Source organism: Talpa occidentalis, unplaced genomic scaffold, assembly GCF_014898055.3.
Source record: "Talpa occidentalis isolate TD23 unplaced genomic scaffold, MPIMG_talOcc4v2.1, whole genome shotgun sequence".
NCBI lineage: Eukaryota > Metazoa > Chordata > Mammalia > Eulipotyphla > Talpidae > Talpa > Talpa occidentalis.
In genome coordinates this window covers 106,056,206-106,077,907 of record NW_026555331.1, presented here as the reverse complement: position 1 = coordinate 106,077,907, position 21,702 = coordinate 106,056,206, and the positions used below count along the sequence as shown (strand labels likewise).

Genomic DNA, 21,702 nt, shown 5'->3' with positions numbered 1-21,702 from the left:
CTGCTCAGGGTGGCATGGCTGTAGATGGTCATTTTTCTCAGAATAAGGTTCTGAGCAGGGTCCTGTGACATCATTCAATAGCAGCCCCCACTGAGGCTGTCAGCTCAGAAAAGGGGGCAGGGACTGGGGTGGGGTGGAGGAATGTGGACACAGATCAGGGTGGGCCTCCCCACAGGGTGCTGCTCTGAGCAGTCTTGTCTTGGAAGAAACCTAGCACCTCATCTTCCTTTGTTTCTCTGCTTCCTACCTCACAATCCCCAGGCTCCTCCCATGTGAAAGTTAAGCCAGCCCCTCCCTCAGCACTCATAGCAGGAATCTAGAAAACTTAAATAAGGGACCAGGAAAATGAATAACTATAAGAAAGTGAAAATCAAAATCAACAAAAAACTATGAACCAGAGACACTTTTGGGGGGGTGGGGGGCGGGAGGGGAGGGATTGGGGTCAGAATGGGGAGGTTGCAATTGTATGGGGAATATAAAAATAAAATTTATTATAAAAATAAATAAATAAATAAAAAGGGAAGGAGACTGAGTACTTTTCAGCTGATTGCAGCCCACACTCTTTTCATAAACACAAATTCTTCATGCCCTAATCCTCACCCACATTCTGACTTCCTGTGCAGAGGGAAGGACATCTTCCGGGACAGGACCGCAAGCCAAGATTGAACCTTCCTCTCTGTAATTTGGATTAGCAACTAGCAGCTATATTTCCTGAGTGCTGACCTTGTCTTAGGCCAAGAACTTTACAATTATTTATACACACCAGCCTCCCAAGAACCCCACGAGGTAGGCATGATCATTTTCCCTAATTTAAAAGCAAGGCAATGGAGTCTGTGAGACAAAAATCACCCTAGATAGCCCTGTTGGTAAGAGGTTGAGCTGGAGACACACCTGGATATTCTCCCTCTAGTGCAAACATTCCTAACCACTACTCCATGGGGCTCTTTTATTTTCTATCTTACATGGGTATAAATTGTCTTGTAATTTTAATATATATTATATATTAAATAATCCTTGTAATATATTTTGTTCAGACCAGCCAACCCTCCACCATAATTCTGATTTCTGATTTAACTTTCTCATCTTCTTTATCACCTGTTGTGCTCCCCTTCCCTGGCCAACTCAAGGGAAAACACTGTGTTTGTAAAACTTCTCCTCTTTCTCCCCGCCAATTTTAAGGAAAATGGCAGAAGCGGTCTCTGTTTCTCTCAGGGGGTCTCCCCAGTATCAGCTGGGGGGCTGGGGAGAGGAATGAAATTTACCATACCTTAGATCATAGAAAGGCTAAAATACCTGAAACAAAACCTAACCATGACTAAGGGCATTTATTTTCATAGGGAGTTTGACTCATTTTTCAATAAACTGATTTCAAATCCATTGCCCATAGGAGAGGCTGAAGTTTGGATATCCTTCTCTATAGCTCTGCCTTTGTCCAGAGGGCACTGCAGGGAGAGTTTTAAGCCCACAAGTCAAAACTGCAAATTCACTTCCAAATGCAACCTTTACACATTGGCAAGTTAAATTTAGAATATGAATAAACATTTACCCTTGATATGTACTGCATAATTTCACATCTGTAATAAATCCCCATGATATACCATACACCACTTCTAAATTGACTCAATGTAAGGAGGCTTTCATCTGAGAGGCTCTCATTAGGTTTTCTAAAAATAAAAATGACAACAAGATCACCAACATTCCCTCTTTGCTCCTTTGTGATGTATTCAGAACAGAACAGGGTCTCAAAGTTTAGTGGGCTATTTTCCTTTTCTTCATATACTATGCATGCCACAAACCTGCAATTATGGGGTTTCTGAGAATTTAAATGATATGCCTTATATACTAAATTGATTCCTTTGTTTTCCATAAATGCACAAACACGCACACATAAACAACATCCAAGAACATAAATTTGTCTCTTGAAGGTCAAGCAGTGACCAAAATTAAATTTTAAGCACAAGGCCAACTTCATGAGCCCTTTATTAATTGTAGTAAATAAATAGCTATCCATCTAGAAAGGACACTCTCTTATATTGCAATTGTGGCAAGTTCTGCTGAGTAATAATAATAATTCCCAATTATGTTCACACAGAAATTACCTAAGCTGACCCTATGTGTTAGGATAAAGCTCATTCCATCCAGCAAACTGATTCCAATCAGTCTTATTTGGTGTAGTACATATGCCACCTTCTACCCGCAGGGCTAGGTTTGAAGTACTTCATGAAAGACCGCTGTGCGATGAAACCAGAGTTATTTTAGAAACAAGACAGACAGACATACCAGGTTTCAAGATGACTTTCTGATACTAAAACTGAAAGAAGTGGATCTCACATTTTTAATAAGAAATGGGTTGGATCATTAAAAGTGATTAAATACATAAAATCTTGTTGTAACTGCCTGAAAAATTACTGATTTGGACACTTTGAGAAAGAAAGATGATGCTGACCTTTAAGAAGTTTGTAGTCTGATCAGGTAAGGGCCTAGAGAGAACCAGCAGCACATGCAAGAAGGCATTGCAAGGTGAGAAATGAATAATACAGACAGCGAGAGCTCTGGGAGTTCAAACAGAGAGAAACTATAGAAAACTATTCTCAAGGGGGTGAAAAAAAAAAAAACTGTCCTCGTGAAACTAGTATTTCTTTTCTGAAAAGCAACAGTTGCTGTTTCAAAAAGTAAAAGAGGTATCTTTAAATTGCCAAATTCAATCAGTGTTTTCTTTGTGGTATTTGCCACTGATGCTGTAATATTAAAATGCTTTAAGATTATCCAAACAATGATTAAATGCACTTATATCGTGATAAGTTTCTGTAGTTAAATACCCAGTATACATTAATTATTTCCGAGCTGGCAGGAAGTACATTCAATGCAAGAAGTGTGGGGCCTTCAGAAGTGAGGGTGGTGAAATGATATTCTCTTTCCTCACCACAGTTTTATTGATCTTCTTAGAGTAATTTCAGATATGTTGGAAATAACTTATACCTGATAAGAAAAGCCAGGGCCAGAGAATAAAGGTGATCAGAAAAATAAGAACATATCTCTTGATGGACCACCTTCTATTACGAGAGGCAGGTTGTCCCAATGGCTGATCATTTTTCTTACCTTATCTGAAGGATTAATGCCAGAGTGGAGGATGGGAGAGTTCAGCTCTTCCTTTGTGTTTGCTGTCAACACTCACAAATTGCCAGACATGCTACTACTTCATTTCACTGTCATGCTTAGCAAATTGCCATTAAACTTGGGGCAATCAGAAGCCATTCTGGGGGTCAGTTGATGCTTTCCAAGGAAAGGGAAGACAAGGTTCCTGGATGCACTTTCTTTCCCCTAACAGAGAATTGGCCATGCAATTCATTTCAACTTATTTGGACTTGAAAAGGAAACACTGCAGTCTGCAATGCATAATTCCAGACAGTTGTAAAGTCAGACTAGCTTCTGAAAGGATTCCACATGCTTCTAAGTGAGAACATGACCGCCAGGTCAGTCATAGTTAGTTAATGGCATCCTGAAGTATTTTAGTATCATAATTACATTAGTGTTCTCCCAACAAATTTAGAGATGTTTCTTCAGAAATGACAGCAGCTGTTAACTTTATTGCAAAACTTTTCTTTCCATTAGCAGATGGCTGGATTTCTTTCCTATTTCCAATTATGAAAGCATGTCTCAACTTGTTATTTTAGACTATTGTAAGCGGACCTCTAGCATAAGGCAAGAGGAGAAACAAGCCTGTTTACTTACCACTCAGTTTATAAATTAGTGAATTGATTCAGGATCTGGCTGATCCCTTTTTTGCTGTTCTTTTTTTTTTTTTAATTCAGTAATAATGTGTATTTTAAAATGTCAGGAAATGACAATAAAAGGGTGGAGGGCTTTTTTTCCCCCCAGCTCAGTAATTGTGCTCCAATATTAAAAGTTATAACATACAAAACAAAAACTATGCTTAGTTAGCATTTAAATGTTTCTCTTCATACCACACTGTTATAAAAGCCTCTGTTTATATGCATGCCTTCACCTACCACATCTGTATCCTCCATATCAACTCACTTTAGTCAAACTCTCAAGAAAAATGCTTTTGCTGGGCCTCCCCTGGTGGCACAGCAGTTGAGTGCTGGGCTGCAAAGCTGCCCGCAGCCTCTGCAGGGCCGGTTTGATCCCCGGCCACCTGCAAGGGTCCTACATGGCGTGACAGACCTCTCCTGCCGCGCCTGCTGCTCCCCTCAGCGTGTATTTCGTCCGTCTGCCTGTTCTGTTCCCCGCTCTGGCTCTGGTGAATTCTCTCACCCTTGCACGCTTCTGACTGTACCCAGTGCTTGTATAAATAAATAAATAAATCTTTAAAAAGAAAAAGAAAAAATAAGTCATCTGTAATTAAAAAAAAAAAAAGAAAGAAATGTTTTTGCTGTGTTTCCATCTGGGTCTTTTTTGGCCCATTCATCTGCTTAAGGGGGTGGGGGTGGGGGAGACTTTATACTAGAGTAAAATGAACCAGTCATGTAAATCATGTAAATCTAATCTAAAATGAGTGTATACATGAGACAAGGAATCTTGCCTTAAAAGGGAAGTATTTCCCTACACTGAGTAAAGAATGATCAAGTAGAAAATATTCTTCAGACTTCTCAGGCTCTGTGGGAAAGGGAGTGTCACACTTAGAAACTTGAATAGAGAGTCAGAAAGTCAGAAAGAAAAAAATATCGGATGGTTTCATTTATAGGTGAAATACAGGGAAACTGGGCCTCCCCGGTGGCGCAGCGGTTGAGCGCTGGGTTGCAAAGCTGCCCGCGGCCTCTGCAGCGCGGGTTCGATCCCCGGTTGCTCCCCGGCCACTGGAGGAGGGTCCCACATGGCGCGCAGACCTCTCCTGCCGCCCGCTGCTCCCCTCAGCAGTGTGCTTCAGTCCTTCTGCCTGCTCTGCTCCCCGCTCTGGCTCTGGTGAATTCTCTCACCCTCCCTCGCTTCTGACTGTACCCAGTGCATGTATAAACAAACAAACAAACAAACAAATAGATAAATAAAACATGCCTCTATAAAAAAAAAAAGAATCATTTAAAAAAAAAAAAAGAAATACAGGGAAACTGAACAAAGGGTTGAGGTAGGGGGATGACAAAACTAGCAGGCAAATTCTAGATCTGAGACATACAGCAGGGGAGAGGGAGGGAGGGGGTCAAAGCAGGGGAGGGGAGAGCACAAGAGACTAAGACTATGGTGTATGGTGACAGTGCCCGGTGAGGTGGAGATGAGAGATTTATGGGGACTACACTTGAGAGGAGAAATCAAATATTGCACAAAAATGAACAACAATATAAAAAAATAAATTTTAAAAAAAGAAAGTTGAAGAGAAATGAAAATGCTCAAAAGACCAAATAGTTGCAGCTCGGATCCTCAAGACCCAGTGCGACCAAGGCTCCTCTGCTGCCGCTGTGCCCAGCATCTCCCTCATCTTTCTGTTCACAAGTTCTTCAGGATCCAAGTCTAACAATCAACCAAACACTAGGTTTTGGAGAGATTATTTTCTCAGAATGTCCTGATTCAAAACAAAACAAAACACACACACACTTTCTCTCCCAGGTTGGAGGCAGGCCACATGCACACAAATTTGGAGACTAAAGGATGAATAAAAAGTTAGCACAAATACCAAGCTGTTAAATTAATGTTAAACTTTGCAATTCCCAGAAAAAAAAGTTAAATATGTCAAGTTGTAGGCAGTATTTTAGGTTATACACTGGTATTATCCTACAGGATTTATATGACGCTCTGGGTTCCAGGTGTCTCACAACCACTAATTACACATTTCTTTGGCTGCCCCAATAAGAGGGCGTGGCATCATTAACCGCATTTTACAGGCCGAGAATCAAGAGTTATGTGATGGGCCTGAGGTTATAGACGAAACAGAACGTGGAAGAGGAACCTGATACTTCGAGACTCTCAGTCCAAGCAAACATTCTGTCCAGCCTAATCTTTAAAATATCAAAGAGGTCAATGTTGGTGTCAATTTGGAACTTTTATCCTGACAGTGAGAAAAATCCAAAGCTTTACCACTCTTCAGAGGCAAAACCAAAGTCAAAATCATGTTGCTCCACAGCAGTGGTTCTCAAACATCAGAGTGCATCAGAATCTTCTGGAGGGCCTATGAAAGCATGAACTCCCATATCTCCCCTCCAACTTTTCCATTTCAGAAGGGGGCCTGAGAATTTGTTTTCCTGAAAATTCTCAGGGCATGTTGATGCTAGTGTTCTGGAACACTCACGTCTATGGAATTGACATTCAACCTCATATCTAAGTCCTTTCTTTTACATATTGAATCACCCCCTCATATTCTCCGGTTAGTAACTTCAGATTGATACTCCCTTTCCTATTAGCACTGCTTTTCAGCCTCCTCACCCCTTGTTCTACTTAGTATGTTCCATAGGCAGAAACAAGCCAGGTAGCCAGGTGATTAAGAGCCTTGGTTCTGATAGATATCAGACTGTCTCCATTAATTCAAGTCCTCGTACTTCCACTGCTGGATCTGTAGAATGAGGACAAAAATAATATTCACCCAATAGGTTTAACTTAGGGTTGACTGAGGTAACCCACTAAAACCTGGAATGGAAGAACTCATTAAAATAACCATTATTATCATTACATATTTATCCAACAAGCGTTTTAAATAGCTACTGTACATTGGACTCTATGAAAGGTAATGAGAATATAAAAACAACAAAATATTGATCTCAAAGAGCTAGTTATCTAATTTTGGAGTAAGTTGGGGGTTTTAGAGTCCTTTGTAGTATTTTACTATAGGGACTATACTAAGATGCCTTCCATTAGTAGGCAAAAGGAACAAAAACAAATTCCTTTCTCTTAATGACAGCCTATGCAGAGGGCCAATGGGTAAATATTGAGTTGTTTTGGTTGAACAGGCAGGGAGAGGACAGGATGTCCTGCTTCAACATCCCTGGCCTTCTCCTAGTTCACAGTGAGTATTTCTCCTTTAGAAAACCACGGAACTATTCATTCCTAAGGAAACTAAGGCCTAAAAGGTGATGTAACTTGCATGTAGAACACAGAGCCAACCAGAGTGGAAAAGGTGGGATTAGATTAGGATAAAGTATTAGAAAATCATGCTTGGAATGAACTTACAGATGAGTTGAAGTTGATTTAACTTTCTCATTTTATTGATTAAGGAAGCAGATATGGGGGATATGGCCGAATCTCTTAATCCTAATCCTTTGTGCTGCAGTTCTTCTACCTATAGTTCCCACAAATATTATTTCAGGAGCAGAGCATCCACCTAATGGAAGCAAGCTTGGGGGCTTCTCCATTTAGTGGCACCAGATATAATGTCCCAGGAAGGTCAAGTGTTTCAACCCAGCCACACGTGAGCAGGTAAGGATATCTTCCCTTAAAACTCACCCTCACTCCTGAAACTGCACAGGCTGAGAGGTATGGTTAGCGACCCATCCCAGAGACATCTGTATTATAATAAGGGTCATTAAAAGATTGAAAATAGCATTTAAAGGGATATGGTGAGGCTCAGAACCAGGAGAACATCAGAGAAGGCCTGGAATCCATGGTGTGATGCTAATAAATGTCCGGTAGGTATAATTCCTTTCCCAATTGGCACTGGCTTCCCTACCAAGGAAAACAGTGTTTGGATTGCAGAGGACAAAACAAAGGCTGGGAAAGAAAGTAGAACCCAAGGTGTGATGAAATGGCTAAAAGGAGACCATCAAACTGAATTCAGCTCTCACACCTGGACAAATGGCATTCTGAGCTCAGAGGAAACCAAAGGAGATATGCAAGCTGCTGGCAGAGGCCTTTGAGGAAGACATAATCATGCAAGGACGGCCAAAAGCAAGGGTTTAGGCAAATGTCTCAAAATCTTAATGGGAGAAAAGGAAAATTCTCAAAGTAGAGTGGTTGAGCTAGAAGTTGGTTTCTGAAACTAGTGGTGCAGTGGGTTGAGTGCAGCGCTGTGAAGCTGTCCGCAGCCTCTGCAGCATGGGTTCAATTCCAGGCTGGCCAGGGAGATACCCACATGGCATGGCAGACCTCTCCTGTCTCGCCCACTACTCCACTCAGCAGTGTATTTCAGTCAGTGTGCCTAGTCTGTTCCCTGCTCTGTCTCCGGTCAATCCTCTCACCCTCCCACGCCTCTGGCCTGTACCCCAGCTCTTGTATAAATAAATAAAAAATCTTTAAAAAAATAAATATAATTGGGATAGATTATAAGGAAGGAAGGAAGGAAGGATATTATAAGGAAGGATAAGGAAGTAGATACTGGTGGAGAGATACAAGCCAACCCAGTCTCAACTCAAGTCACACTATTGCCGGTTGTTTCCTTCCAGAATAAAGTCCTAAGTTTGGGATAAAAAAGAAAATAAAACAGACAAGATAGGCCTTACAAACCATTTTGGACAAGGTTAGAAAACACAACACATTTATGCAGATTTTTTTTCCTTTTTTTTAAAATTTATTTATACAAGCACTGGGAACAGTCAGAAGCGCGGGAGGTGAGAGAACTCACCAGAGCCAGAGCGGGGAACAGAACAGGCAGAAGGACGAAGTACACTGCTGGGGGGAGCAGCGGGCGGCAGGAGAGGTCTGCGTGCCATGTGGGATCCTCGCCCGGCGGCCGGGGATCGAACCGGTGCTGCAGAGGCTGCGGGCAGCTTTACAGCCCAGTGCTCAACCGCTGTACCACTGGGGAGGCCCAATTTTTATGCAGATTCTTAACTTGATGATTGACAATTACAAAGAACACAAATTAGTTGACAAAAATATTTCTTGGCCTTATACTAGACAATATTTATATTAATGGGTTAATGAAAAGCAAGCTCACTTTTAACAAAACTGTCCACGAGCAATGATCTAATTAAATGTCACTATACTTGCAAAAAGCATGCCCTTTACCCTTGTTGGGAGAAAGACCCAGAAGCTTGGCTTACCACTTGATAGGGGTTGATGATATAGTTGAGGGCAAAATGTAGAGCTAAAGAGATCTGAACGGCATGGTACCAAATTCTATGAAATTTAAGAGGGATACATTTAACTTTTTGCCAAAGATTTAAAAAAAATCATTGCAAATGTCAGGGAGACATAGCTTGGCAAGGGTACAGATGGTATAGACTGAGAGGCAATAATTGGGAGCATCAGCAGTTGTAGTATGTGCTGTGATGAAGGTACCAGAAAGTGCTAATCTTAGTTGTGTTAACAGGAAGATAAAGTGACTGTCTGATTTGACCAGACTATTTGGACTGATGGGTGTGGTTCTGGGGCCCACACTCTATGTAATATCTGATCAATCTAGAGGAGAATGAATATAATGTGAGGATTCAAAACCTCACATGGCAGATACAGTTGCAGGAAGCGGGAAAAACAACATCTCCAGACTAATTGTGTGACTTTGGGCAAGTTGGTTCATTGCTCTGTGCCTGACTCCCCCATCAATAAAATGGAGTGTATGTCTTCATATAACTGAAGGGCTGGGTGTGGACATGTTCTAAGTGGTCCAGGACTGTAGGGAAATAGAATCAGTGCCTGTACTAGGAAGCACATTCTAACGGTCTGCAAAGGCTGCTTCAGAGGGCCAGAGTTCCCCATTATAGGAGATTTTCAAGCATGGCTAGACAGTGCCTTCCAAATTGGGGGACATCCATCCTCTAACTCTAGGCTGTCGCTGACTTGGATAACATCAACTTGACTGTATTTGCAGTGATCACCTTTTCTGGAATAAAGTCCTGATACTTCATTCTACCAGCTGTAAAATCTACTTCTATGAGCCACAGAACCGTATTGAAATCCCAATAAAGCCAGTTTAATGATATGTTGGGATTATAAGAGCTTTCATTTGTGGAGCTCGGGGCATTTTCACACCAATTATTGCCTTTTATCTTTACAATACTCCCACTAGGTGAGGAGGAGGAGGAAGCAAGTTTTATTTTGCCCATTTTGTCGGCAAAGCTTGAGGAGATTTAGCAAAAGATACTCTGTTGTGACGGGAATCTGGAGTTTGGAATTTTTAATCTGATCCTTCGCCAATCTCTATTTTAATGGGCAAAAGTCACATTTTATCTTTCTGCAGGACACTGTCCCTGTTACACAGCATTTGAAAGCAACAGTAATCAAGGAACGAGTGAAGACTTTTAGTTTCGAGAAGGCACTGGCCTACAGGTGAAGACAGGCAGAGCTCTTAGGAAGCAGCATGAGAAAAGCTATTTGACTCAACTACCAGTGATAACAAAGCAGAAGATGGCTTGGTTAGGGTCCGTCTCTTCATTTTATCTCATTTTCCTCAATTATCTGAGAGGTTGATGAAAAGCAATTCCAAGAAGACTTTTAGTCTCCCGTGAAAATATCCGGGGCTGAAGAACACTCTATTGTGTGACTCTATTGTGGTGCTTAACATAGTGCTCCATAAGTTAGATTGACAAATGTCTTTCTAACTAATCAATAAGGTCTGTAAAAGAAGTGTTAAACCTTGTCCTTGTGCCAGGAGGGAGTGAGAGCACAGTCCCTGAAACTCCATAGCCTGGGTTCAAATCCCACCTCTATCTATCAGTGTGTGGCTTAGGGCAAATTGGTTGACTGTTGTGTGCCTAATTGCCCTAAATTAGCAATTTTAAAAGAAGCCACTTTTTCCCATGAGGGAGAAATTTACTTAATTGCTCCCAGCATTGGGTCTAATTTTAAGTGATTTAGAACCTGGTATTTGAGAACAAGTAGAGTTGGGACCTGAGCGTTTCTGATTATAGCAGATGCATCCCTGCAAATAAAATGGGGATCATACGAGTACTTTCTCCCTCACGAAAGAGCTGTGGGGACTAGATTAGTTATCAATGAGATGAGTACCTGGCTCCTGGCATGTATTTCGTATGTTAATTTTTATTGATCTTCCACACATAATACAGAGCACAGCAAGTCTCTAACTTGATGGTCAAAATTAATGTCCTCTCTGTTCTCCTGCATTAAGGTCTTGGGCTGTTCATATCAGGGCAATATTAGAAAAGCTGGTATAAATGAGATGCACAAATTACCTAGAAATCTCTGCAAACATTTTCTACTATTTTCCACCAATAAAACTTTGAACCAGAGTTGCTAATGATCTGTAAAGATCTTCTCTGAACTGTTCTGTAAAAGAGATAATGGGTATTTAAAAAAAAAAAAAAAGCCTTCTTTAGCAAGTTTTAAGAGGAGCCACTTTTTCCCATGAGGGAGAAATTTACTTAATTGCTCCCAGCATTGGGTCTAATTTTAAGTGATTTTAGAACCTGGTATTTGAGAATAAGTAGAGTTGGGACCTAAGTGGTTTCTGATATTGTAGCAGATGCATCCCTGCAAATAGGATCTGAGGCAAAAAGAAGGTATACATCAGAAGGATGGTGGGAGAGGGCCAGATGACCACCCCCCCCCGCCCCCGCCCCCATAACGTTGGGGGAAAAGAGGCATCTAGAAGTGGCAAGACAGTTATGACAACAAGTTACAAGCCAGGAATAGTCCTTCATATTACTATTCCAGTTAGAATCTGGGGTCCAACTGACTGGTAGATGTTCGTGGGGAACATTGTCTTACCCTAGAAGTTGCTCTGTTGATTTTGAAGTTTCTTTAATCTTTACTTGGCTTTTGCTCTTTCAATAGAGATTTTTTTTTTTTGTAGTATAATTGCAGAAAATGTAAAAGCCACCAATCTGTGGAGATGCCAGCCAAAAGTCACCTTCGGGAGGATGCCCTTGGTATTCAGAACTGTAGGATTCTGTCACCCCTGGTTAGCAGTGTGTCTGAACCATAAGGGAGGGGAGTGACAAATGAATGTCCTCCCTGGAGGCAGAAACTGCTGAAACCAGAAACTGCACTTTGGTGGCTCTGGGACATAAATCTGTAAGGTGCAAAGTCTGTGGGGAAGAGCCTCACTTCCAGTCTGACAGACCAGATGAGGTTCTAATGCAGCTTCTTTCTGGCTATGATATTTTGGGCAAATTATTTAACTTTTCTAAACCTCGGCTACTTCTTTAATAGAGAAATTTGTGGGCTCTTCCTCCCAAAAGGGTCCAGTGAGCTAATGAATGTAAGAATTGCCCATTTTCTCACTAAATACGATGGTTGTCATGCTGCTCATCAGCCCTCTACTTTATCCCACAGTAGAGAGTCACGAAAATGCAAAAATAATGGAAAGATGGGAGCTGATGAGAGTGGGGGAGGCGACACTGCACAAAGAACTAGGCAGTATAACACAGGCTCATTCACCCTGAAAAAGCAAGATGTGATGAAAGGTTTGGTGCCACTCAGTTCCAGAGTAAACAAATGCCCGGACGAGGCATGGCCCTATAAGAAAACCTCAGCACTGCAATATAGTGAACAGACAGCTGCAGGCAGTCAGAAGGACTGGACAGAAATGCTGAAAATGAAGTCGTTTTATGGAAATGGGGACAGACCCAGTGCCTCTAATCTACCATGACAATCTCATGCTAACCTCGTACTGGCTTTTAGGTTTATCAACCAACCAACAGAAGTTTCTCAGAAGCAATCACTTTACATCAAATCAAATTCAAACATTTTGGCAGCTCTGTTAAATTGTCACTGTGTCCTCCAGGATGTTAAGCCAGAGGATGTCTGAGAAGGTACCATCAAGTTCACCTGGCACCAAAAAAGACAAAGAACACCTTTGGGTTAATATGAAAATAAGCTGTAAGTTGATTTCTGCAGAGGAAGGAGAGAGTCCTGAGCTGACTCCCACTCCAGATTTTTTCTCCTCTTCGCCTCCACATCCAGAGACCACTCAACCTGGCCTTGGAGCCTAGCACTCAACACTATCTTTGTTATTTATCTAATAAAGGTGGCCTAAGAACTGAGACCTGAATCCCTTTCTTTTTGTTAGTGATTCCATTAAAATGTTTTGTGAGCATGGACCTAGGTATGATTTCTAAGAATTACATATGAGTATCTGGCAATAAATGGATTTTAGATTTACAGACATCGCATGCCCTTTTTATGCCCTAAACCATCTTCTGCTCCAGGAGCAGCCTGCTTGCCTTTTCAGCCCCCCTCTGTCTCACCTCTTCCATGTACCTGAGGGATGTGGCAGATGCACCACTGGGCAGAGCACCTAGAACATGACGGCTTATGGTCACCACTGCTTTGGAGTCCTTATCAAGTGGGAGGAACTGTGTAGAGGCTGTAGCCCCTCTGCATACCCTGCCAGCCACAGAGGTCAAGCCAAAGAAATTTATGGGAAAATTAAATATTTCTATTTCATGAGAAGATGAGATTCCTTTATGATAATTAGGCTCAAACTATTATGTGACTTGCAGCTTTCGTTGAAAGGTGATGGTTATTAGCTACCATACAGAATCTGCTAAATTATTAGGATTATAAATTACATTTAGGATGGTCCACTGAACTAGTACAAGTTTCTTGGCTTAATAAATTTGTCAATGCCAAGGCAAGAGAAAAGAAAAAGAAGGGAGGGAAGAAAGAATAAAAGATTTTGAATGACCAAGAGAACTACCCCAGGCACAGAAAGCATGTGGAACAGTGTCTCCTGGGCTCTGACCTTGCTTGCTCTTTATACTTCTCTCTTCATCTATACTCAGCCAGGACTCAGATCTTCCCCCCAGCTTATGTTAATTCCACATACTTGCTTTTAACCCAAAATCTGAGGTCTAGGACAGGAGTCAGCCAACTTTTCCTGTATAAGACAGGGGGGAAATATTTCAGGCTCTGTGAACCACACAGCTTGTTGCACTAAATCAACTTCTGCACTTACAGGATGAAAGCAGCCATAGACAGTGTATGAGCCAATGAGCATGGCTAAATTTGTTTGCCAAAACGAAGAGAGAGTAAGATGGTTTAGTCTGTGGAACCATAGTTTGCCAACTCAACTGCCACTGGACATTTCCACCTCCAAATTTCACAGCTGCTTCAAACGTCAGTGTTTTAAGACTAGACACATTCTCTTTCCCCCCAAGTCTGTTATAAATGCACCACCTGCACTCTTGTCCCACAGTTAATACTGGGGTGTCATCCACATTCTCCATCATGGCAGCCCACAATCAAGCACAAAGCCTATTAATTCTGTAAATACATCTCATCTATGCCAATCTAATAATGTGCTCCTTGAGTCCAGGGATCTTCTTTCCCTTCTATTGCTTAATTTAAAGCCTGGCACACAAAAGGGGCTCCAAAATCTGTTGATTGATGAATGAATGAAGTGCTATGACAACTCCAAAGCAGTGATTCTTAAACTTCATCATGCATAAATACCACCTGGGGGCTTTAGCAAATAGAGATTCTGCTTCAGCAGGTCTAGAATAGATACTACACTTGATCTTAGCCAAAAGGCCGAGAAGCGATAGGTCTAGAATAGAATCTCAGTTCTGTATTTCTATCAAGATCTAGGATCCTGACTACTGCGGTCCACAGACCACACTTTGTGCAGCAAGGACCCAGGAAATACCCTTTGGTCTCAATGTGACATATACAAGGATATTTCTTCCTCAGATATGATGCATATGTTGATTTCTTTCCATGACATTTTCATTAAATCATGACTTGCTCCTATTCAAAACTTGAGAGAAATTAATAAAATCATTTAAGGCATCAAATGACTGTTAAATTTGCAGAGTTTATACAGAGTTTACATTTCCATTTCTATGCCTCAGACTGTTTACTACTACAATTACCTCTTCTTTCCCTATCTTCTCAAATTCCTTGGTGCCCACTTAATTTAATTTAAATATAACTTCACTTGTGATCTATGCAGTGGTCTTTCTTCTGCGGTGTGCCAATGCAAGGCTTTCTTATCAAGATGTGTTACTTATCATGAGTGTGCAAATGTCTTAGACAAATTATAATTGTTTAGAAATTCAAAAGAACAGTCTGTTTTCCCAGAACCCTAGTACAATGATGAAATCAAAACCTATTTTCAGGCTACCAACACCCCTTTTTATAGCAGCAAAACACTTTTTATCAGCAGAGCAAATAATTGCTTACAGAGCACCAGAGTCTCCCCATTCCCGTTACCTCCCCCAAATAATATACTAAAGTTATCTAAAGAACTACTTTCTCCATGAAAATTAAGCTTTTGCCTTGGCAAGTTAAAAGTATAATCCCAATACTGTGGCAAAAATCACATTTCTTTTGAATTCAGGAAACTTAGCTCTCATACCAGGAACAGCAGTTCTGGCTATATTCAACGCTGCCTGGAAATTGACTTGGTGTGAAGATGCCATGGATTCATAACATGCAGACTAGTTTATGGCAAGCATTCTCAGCATCTTGGATAATTACATCTCCTCTGACAATTTCTAAGCACAATGAATCGTGTCAGGAAAAAGGTGTCATAGTGAATATGTGATTCTAACAAGGCTTTTTCACTACTAAATTGTAGTAACATGCACTATAATCAACTCATACTATATAAATTGCTCTCTCCCTGTATTTATCTCCAATGGAGAGAGTCAAATTGCCTTACCTGAAATTATAGAAGAAAATGATTACAATGGAATAGCAGTTTCATAACCGATAACATACAATACCCCTGCCTTGGTGCACTGGTGCTGCTATAACATCCCACAGACTGGGTGGTTTCTAAACACCAGGGACTTATTTCTCACAGTTTTGCAGGCTGGAAGTCTCAGATCAGAGTGTTGACATGGTTGGACGAGGGCCTCTTCCAGGCTGCTGACTTTGCATTGTGCCCTCACTGGGTGGGAGGGATCTAGTAAGTCTCCTTTATAAGGGCATTTTATAAGGGGATCCCACCCATGAGGGCTTCACTCTCAAGACCTAGTCACCTCCCAAAGGTCCCACTTCCAAATGCCATCACAGCAGGCATAGGACTCCAGCATATGAATTTTGCAGGGCTGCACACATTCAGATCACAACAACCTCATTTCACTATACATACTATATAGGCCCAAAATTGCAATTGACCCCAAATCTAAATGACCAGAAAGCTTAAATAAAATGAGTTTAATAGTGATTGGTTTTCATATCAACAACCTCGGGGAAATTGAAAGAACTGGAAGGGATTATACTAAGTTAAATAAGCCAGAAGGAGAAAGATAAACACTGAAGGTGTTACTTTCTGGAATATAGAGAAACCAAACAAAGGATCAGACAAACTTTAAAACCAGCTCTTGAAAATTGATCATTGCTCTTCAGCTTTCACAGGGGGAGGGGGAGGGAGAGGAATGAAACTAAGGTTGGGGGAGAACACAATTTGGGGAGAGCACAATGGTGGAGCACTCGGGGTACTTTGGTGGAGGGAGAGCTACTGTGACTACACCTGGGGGAATCCTTATACAGCCGAAACACCAGCAAGATGTAAAGTAATGGTACTTCAATAGCAATAAAAATAAATGAAAAAAGTATTTTGAAGGGTCTTCTAAATCATCAAAGAAACATTAATACCCACAAATTTTTAAAGCTAAATGGGGTTTGGAATCGGCCCAGTCTGCACGTCTGAGAACTGGGTGCTGAGCCCAGAGGAAGGAACTGCCCAGCAAATGAGTGGTTGCACCAGACCTGGAACTCAGTCTGTCTCCTTCCCCTACACATGCCCTTTGTACTATATTGATTGAATGGTGTTAAATATCATAATCTTTTGTGTGTACAAATTCTTAGTTTTATAATTCATGAATGGGTCACTCTATCTAACATTTTATCACCTATCATGATGCTTCAGAATACCTTCCTGCTTGCTTTCTTAAAAAAACAAAAAGAACAAAAAAAACTTCTAACCATCTATCTCCACCATTGTAAAGCAAGGTTCCTAAGGACAAAGACTTTGTTCTTTGATTCACTGCTACATCACCTTGAACAGAGTCCAGCGCATAGTGAGAGGCCAATAAATGCATGCTGAATGAAAAAAAAGTCATATATAATAACCCTTGAGTTTATGACTGCTTCATAAGAATATCCCATTTCTCTGTCATCTATTTGACATTTTTCTAGAACCTCTCATGTTCCAGATATTTTACAAGGCTGAGGTGAACCTCAGAGTAATAGGTTTTTTTTTTTATTCATTCAGAGGACTTAATTTAAGGTGATCCTATTATTGTAACCTCCTGATGCAATGTCATCACTTATCAGCTTAGTTCTGCAGACTATACCTATACATTACTCCCTGAAGGAATTATTTTCACCTTCAACCTAATGTTAGGACTCTTTTAATTCAGCAATCTGCTTCCAAGGATTATATGGAAGGGAAATTGCACTCTTTGCACTAGCCGGACAGCAAGAAAGATGGAACAGATCAAAATAACCACGCTTTGCCAGGCAATCTCGACATACTCTTTCAGATATACCCATCACAAAGCATTTCATAACTATAGGACAACCCTCATAATAGAAGCATACGTGGGACTAGGCATCTCATCAACTACACATGTTTTTGAAGTAATCAAGAAAATAAAAAATGAACATATGACTTGTTTTCTTAGAATATGATAAAAATCGTAATTTCGTAAGAACTCAGGAAATTGTATAACATTTTCACAATTGAAAACCAAATTACACTAGGGTTGACTCTTTCATGTTGACAATGCTGGTGTTTTATTTTTTTTTTTTAATTTTATTTATTTTTTTTAAAGAGGCACGTATTTTATTTATTTATTTGTTTGTTTATTTGTTTATACATGCACTGGTTACAGTCAGAAGCGCGGGAGGGTGAGAGAATTCACCAGAGCCAGAGCAGGGAGCAGAGCAGGCAGAAGGACCGAAGTACACTGCTGAGGGGAGCACACTGCTGAGGGGAGCACACTGCTGAAGGGAACAGTGGGCGGCAGGAGAGGTCTGCGCGCCATGTGGGACCCTCCTCCGGTGGCCGGGGAGCAGCTGGGGATCGAACTGGCGCCGCAGAGGCCGCGGGGAGCTTCATAACCCAGCGCTCAACCCAGCTGCGCCACCGGGGAGGCCCCAATGCTGGTGTTTTAAATTGGAATTAGCTTTGAGGAGTGTGGTGGCTCATACACTTTTATTCATGTTGATTTAATTAAGGGACACTTTATGGAGGGGATGCCTGGAATTACTTCCTCTCAGAACAATTTATGAGGCCCCAGCAAAACAATGGACAGTGAGTTCTTAATTATTCACCCGTGAAAGCAAGTGCAGGTAATTAAAAAATATATATATTTCTATTGGGCTTTCAATTCCTACCTGTCCTCAGTTCAAATCTTACCTCCCAAGGCTTCCCTGGTAGCACAGGGGGTTAAGATGCAGCTTATGAAGCTATCCACAGCCACTGAAGCACGAGTTGGATCCCCAGCCAGGGAGGTGACCCACATGGCGCAGCAGACCTCTCCTGACCCACCCACTGCTCCCCCCACAGTGTGTTTCAGTCAATCTGCCTGTTCTGTTCCCCACTCTGTCTCTGGTGAATCCTCTCACCAGCCCCCCACACCTCTGGCCTGTACCCTAGTTCTTATATGCATAAATAAATAAATCTTTTTAAAAAACAAAAAAAGAAATCTTACCTCCCACTTAACATGACCTTGCACTGCTTGGGATTTTCATTCAATTATCTGCACAGACCATGCCAAGATCTCCTTGTGGACAAGAACCATGTTATATTTACCTGAATTATCTTTCTTGACTCTCAGTTCAGGTGGACCATGTATAGTAATCACTGAGAAATGCCTGTTAACAGCGAACTATTTGAATATTTTGTTGTTGGTGGTGGTACAAAATTCCAATTCTTTTTTCCAGGTTAATGTTTTTAAATTATGTTTTCATTTTAACTGTGTTTAAGAAACACATAACAAAATTGATTAACTTAGTCATTTTTTAAATGCACAGTTCAGTAGTTTAAGTACATTCACACTGTTGTGTAATTAATCTCCAGAACTCTTTTCATCTTGCAAAACTAAAACTCTATACCCATTAAACAATAACTCCCCAGCCCTCCCTCCTACCCCTGGCCATGATCATTCTACTTTCTGTTCCTGTGAATTTGAGGTATGTCTTAGAAGTAGAATCATAAAATAATTCTTTCGGGGACTGATTTATTTCACTGAGTATCATACCTTTGAGGTTGATCCACAGTGTAGTGTGTGTCAGAACGGCCTTCCTTTTTAAGGTTGCGTAACATTCTGTTGCATGTACAAGCCATACTCTGCTTATCCATTCATTTGTCATTGGACAATTGGGTTGCTTTGACCTTTGGGCTATTATGAATAATTCCACCGTGACCATAGGAATGCGAACATCTCTTTGACACCCTGCTTTTTCTTCATTTAGATATAGACACGGAAGTAGAATTGCTGAATTATACAGTCCCAGGTATATATTAACATTAGTTTATATGTTGACAAACACTAAAGATAGGATCTGAAAAAAGGAGATTCCTAGAAGACATCAGGCAGAAGGACTCTATCATCCAAGAGGTAATGATACCCCTGGATGGACTGGGGAGACCCTGAGGAACTCCTGCATTGCATACAGTTTCTACAAATGATTAAAACCTACAGTGACATAAGTCCCATAAACTCTCATAAGATCCCCATCCTTCCACACAGAAGGGGTAAATGGTATAGATACAAAGAACCCTAAGAGAGGAAGGAGAGAAGAATCAATGTGACGGAGCTACTAAGGGAAATATTCCCAAGTGGGAGGTTGTAGTGAAGACTGAGTTCATGTTTTGAAATCTTAACCTTTGTTAGCTGGGTTGGCCAAGTACCATGACCCCAAGGACAGCACTTCTTTGAGCGCAATGCTTTGCCAGAGTGCACAGTCACCTTGCCAGAGGGGCGTGCCCACCAGAGCAGTAGGCAGAGAGCTTAGCTGAGTGCTACAGGCAGCAATGAAGGTCAGGGGCACATTTGCATTTTTCTAAGAGTGAGCAGACACCTCTGGGAGTTCGATTAGCAAGTCATTTGGCCCACATGCTTTGTGAAGACTTTCTCACTTCTCTAGAGTCCCTCTTCTAGCTGGGTTCATGTCCACTAACCAAGAGTTTAGGGATTTGGATATTTCTCCTCCAGTGCTTCCTAAAATGTGGCAATTTGTTTCTGGGAGGAATCTGAAAAAAAGTACTCACCTAGCAACAACATATATTTCAGGAAGGCTGAGGAGAACTAGGGCTGAGGGAAGGCTTGACCTTGGCAGTGAGCTGGTCATTGGTGACCTGTGAGCTAATTTGATGAGGCTAAAGTCCTTTCAAAGAACAGCCTGACCACTAAGGGTACAGGAAAGCAGAGCATATTTTGGGAACAGTGTAATTAAAAGAATATCTACAAGAGATAATGGCCTGGAAATCTGGGCTGTATGATTGTTCATATACAAGGACACTTGAAAAATGCAGAGGCTCGTTGTGGCCACACGATGGCCATTAGAATTTAATGTAAGATCTAAGGCATGAGGCACTTTCATTCATGGAGACTAGATTGAGATTGGAGTGGGGAGAAGAAAATGAAGGAATAGCAGATTCTGGTAGTACATTTACTAGTGTTTTGCAAGTATAATAGGTTCTTTCTCTTACTGTAAGACTCCATTTATTTTAAAGAATGCCATGATTTACAAATAATCTAGGTTTCTTAATACCTCAATTTCACTTTAATAAATGAGACCTCAGAAAAATGCATTCTTCAAGTAGGAGAAGCAAATTTTTCCCAGTTTCCCTCTACATGAGGTAGTCAGCAACATGTTGTAGAAGAACATGTTCTTTATTACTTGGACAATTTTAGGCAGCTAATACTTTTGAATCTCTGCTTGGTTGTTAATAAAATAGAAATAATCTCTATATTTCAAAGTAGCTATGACCTCTAAAGTTAGCCGCTCTTTTTCTGCCCTCAAATGATATCTACTCCCCTGGATCAGGTCAACTCCTTACCATTTTTACCATATAGTTGAAATAGAAAAACCACGCTGTCTTTATGAGTTTTGATCAACTGTTCATAAATACGAATTTGGCAAGTTAGAGGAGAAAAGGGGAAACTATGAAGGTGGCAGACTGAGGGAGGAAGCAGCAGGAGGCATGAAGAGGGCTTCACAGAGAATAGGCAGAGAAAAGCAGGAAAAAATAAAAGAGATTGGTAAGAAAGAAGAGCATAAAGAAATGAGAGAAAGGTTACATGTTCAGATAGGCACTGAAGTTTCATTAAAGCATCAGGCAGCCAGGTTTTGAACATAGAAGGTAGGTCACTTACATTTCATCAGTGGCAGAGTAGTGATATGACAAAGGATTTGCATTAATTTCCAGCACTGTAGTTACCTCAAATTACTGCCCAAATAGAAAATGTAATCTAACGAGGCATGGGTACAGAAGTAAAACTGTCATGTAAATAATAGTTGAATCACCTACCCAACTTGCCCTTGACATTTCACTAGAATCAGTCACTTCTTTGTCCCCCACTGAGGACAGGAATCGTGATCTCTTTTGGTATAATTTCAGGGGCTCAAAATAATACCTGGCACATGGCAGATGCTCAATAAAGACTTATTGCATAAATAGACATCAAGTCGATATTTATCATGAGATAGATATATGCCAGTGCCCAGGCTTAGCATCAAAATAATAAAGTAAATTTAAGACAGGATCCCTTTTCTACAATGTTAAACAGGAATCGGACTTGTGAACGACCATGTAAATACAAGAAGCCACAGGACATCAGTGTGTTAATGGGCTGGAGCCCATTCTTACCAGATTCTACCTGTGATGGCTTGGACAAGTTACTTAACCTCTCTGGGTCTCAGTTTTCTCATTTGTAAAGTGAGGTTATAACCCTCATGGAG

The 21,702-nt window shown here is 41.0% G+C and overlaps 1 protein-coding gene, 1 long non-coding RNA gene and 1 pseudogene across 4 annotated transcripts in view; 1 reads left to right on the top strand and 2 right to left on the bottom strand.

The window, feature by feature from the left end:
• CHN2 (chimerin 2) overlaps positions 1 to 21,702 on the bottom strand; it is a 251,210-nt gene that overhangs the window by 138,049 nt on the left and 91,459 nt on the right. The window lies entirely within an intron of this gene.
• Positions 6,234 to 12,816, top strand: LOC129145328 (uncharacterized). 2 transcript variants are annotated; one of them, XR_008550777.1, is made up of 3 exons: positions 6,234 to 6,313; positions 7,250 to 7,359; positions 12,112 to 12,816. It is a non-coding gene; the product is annotated as an uncharacterized LOC129145328 (long non-coding RNA). The 2 variants fall into 2 exon arrangements; XR_008550778.1 differs by lacking the exon at positions 12,112 to 12,816 and adding an exon at positions 10,058 to 10,233.
• LOC119252124 (U2 spliceosomal RNA) lies at positions 14,166 to 14,322 on the bottom strand (annotated as a pseudogene).